Below are 2,558 nucleotides of genomic sequence, written 5' to 3'. Positions count from 1 at the left end.
TTTTAATTCTGTGCTGTGCCTATTTTGGAGGTAAAGAGGAGGATGTCACAGAATCACAGAATCATTAAGGTTGGAAGAGACCTTTAAGATCATCAAGTCCAACCATTAACCCAACACCACCAAGCCCACTAAACCATGTCCTGAAGTGCCATATCTACATGTCTTTTAAACACCTCCAGTGATGGTGACTCCATCACTTCTCTGGCCAGCCTGTTCTAACGCTTGACCACTCAGTGAAGAAATTTTTCCTAATATCCAATCTAAACCTCCCCTGGCAAAACTTGAGGCCATTTCCTCTCGTCCTATCAGTAGTTACTTGCGAGAAGAGAACAACACCCACCTTACCACAAACCCCTTTCAAGTAGTTGTAGAGAGCAATGAGGTCTCCCCTCAGCCTCCTCTTCTCCAGACTGAACAACTCCAGTTCCCTCAGCTGCTTCTCATAAGACTCGTGCTCCAGACCCCTCACCAGCTTCGTTGTCCTTCTCTGGACATGCTTGAGCACCTCAACGTCCTTCTTATAGTGAGGGGCCCAAAACTGAACACAGGATTCAAGGTTCAGACTCACCAATGCCGAGTACAGGTGTACAATTACTTCCCTACTCCTGCTGGCCACACTATTTCTCATACAGGCCAGGATGCTGTTGGCCTTCTTGGCCACCTGGGCACACTGCCGGCTCATGTTCAGCCGGCTGTCAACCAGCACCCCCAGGTCCTTTTCTGCTGGGCAGCTCTCCAGCCACTCCTCTCCAAGCCTGTAGCGTTGCATGGGGTTGTTGTGGCCGAAGTGCAGGACCCTGCACTTGGCCTTATTAAACCTCATACAGTTGACCTCAGCCCATCGATCCAGCCTGTCCACATCCCTCTGCAGAGCCCTCCTGCCCTCAGCAGGTCCATCCATTGTATGTCCATCAATACAAGCACAGAATGAATCATGCCTGGTTCAACGCAGCAAATGCATTTTCAATTAAGTAGATGTTGTTCTTTTGACTATATCTGTCTCTACAGCACACCGCCAGACTTTCTCCTGTCATGACTTTGCCTTCCCCACCACTGATAAAATAGGGAAAACAATGTTTTCAAAAGATTTGGGAGACAGAAAAAGGGTTATTATAACTCTCCTGAGACTGTTTTTAGGCAATCCTGATAAGCATGGATTATTAAGAGGAAGGACAAGTAAGTCTGGAAGCGATTTTGAGAAGACAGAAATATGTATGTACTTGTGAGAGTACTTAGGACCAGCCGCTGCTAAAACTCCGTGTAAACTGTAGGTGGCAGCATTTGTATAAAATTTTGAAGAGCACGGGGCGGGGGGGGAAGCTGTCACTTTAATCCAGGGTTTTCTGATAGCTTGCCGTGATCGTATAGTGGTTAGTGCTCTGCGTTGTGGCCGCAGCAACCTCGGTTCAAATCCGAGTCACGGCAGGGAAAGGTGCATCTTTTAAAGAGATGTAATTACAGATTCCATACCAAAAATAATCTTTTAGTGATGTCTAAGACTAAGATGAGAAAGCAATTAGAAGCTCTGTAACTTTTACAAGAATGTTTTGCTAAAAGAGCGTATGCCACAAGTATTAGTTCAGTAATCCTGTTGCCAAGTATGATTATTTTTTTTTATTTAAATGTTTACAGATATAGTGATAAATACAGTGGCATAGTGAGCATGTAATTTTTACTTATCACAGCAATTTAAGATCTGGACTGAGCCATGAAGTCTGTTTGGTTTTGATCTGTGCTAGTTTTTCACACTAATAAAGCAATCAGCCTGAATTGCTTGGAAATATGACAGTGGTAGATATGGAAATCCTGCTTAACTAGGTTTGAACTGCTGCTAGCAGAAGGTCTTTGCTGGTGACAGGCAAGGGGAACCATCACTTATCAGTGATTCTGGTGATTCCTTTTGTTTTTGTGGTAGGAACAGTGTGTAACATCACTGTCCTGCCTCACTGAGTAATAGGAGCTCAAATTCACAGAATGAAGACTTCTAAAATGACCATGTGGATTTTATAAACTAGTTACAGTAACTAATGTCTCTTTGTGTAATAAATGATAAATTAACAACAAAATTATAGCTGGTACAACTATATTAATGAAAGATCATTACTATGTAGTTTATGAGATAATATATATATAAGATTTTAAATAAAGGAAACATTGCACCCATTTTAAAAAAGGGGTAGCAAGGAGGACCATGGGAACTACCAACCTGTCAGCCTCACCTCTGTGCCTGGGAAGTTCCTGGAACAGATCCTTCTAGAACCTATGCTAAGGCACATGGAGGACAGGGAGCTGATTTGAGACAGCCAGCATGGCTTCACCAAGGGCAAGTCCTGCCTGACCAACCTAGTGGCCTTCTACGATGGAGTGACCTCATCAGTGGACAAGGGAAAAGCTAGGGATGTCATCTATCTGGACTTCTGGAAGACCTTTGCCATGGTCTCCCACAACATCCGTCTCTCTAAACTGGAGAGAGATGAATTTGATGGGTGGACTGTTGGGTGGATGAGAAATTGGTTGGAAGGTTGCATCAGAGGGTAGTGGTCAATGGCTCAATGTCC

At 44.0% G+C, this 2,558-nt stretch overlaps 1 non-coding gene across 1 annotated transcript; it reads left to right on the top strand.

The window, feature by feature from the left end:
* The first annotated feature begins 1,353 nt into the window (after positions 1–1,353).
* TRNAH-GUG lies at positions 1,354–1,425 on the top strand. The gene has a single exon. It is a non-coding gene; the product is annotated as a tRNA-His (tRNA).
* The last annotated feature ends 1,133 nt before the right edge of the window (positions 1,426–2,558 follow it).

This window comes from Phaethon lepturus, unplaced genomic scaffold (genome assembly GCF_000687285.1).
Source record: "Phaethon lepturus isolate BGI_N335 unplaced genomic scaffold, ASM68728v1 scaffold28395, whole genome shotgun sequence".
Taxonomy (NCBI): domain Eukaryota; kingdom Metazoa; phylum Chordata; class Aves; order Phaethontiformes; family Phaethontidae; genus Phaethon; species Phaethon lepturus.
The sequence above is the reverse complement of the archived record's forward strand: the minus strand, read 5'-3'. Positions and strand labels throughout refer to the sequence as shown.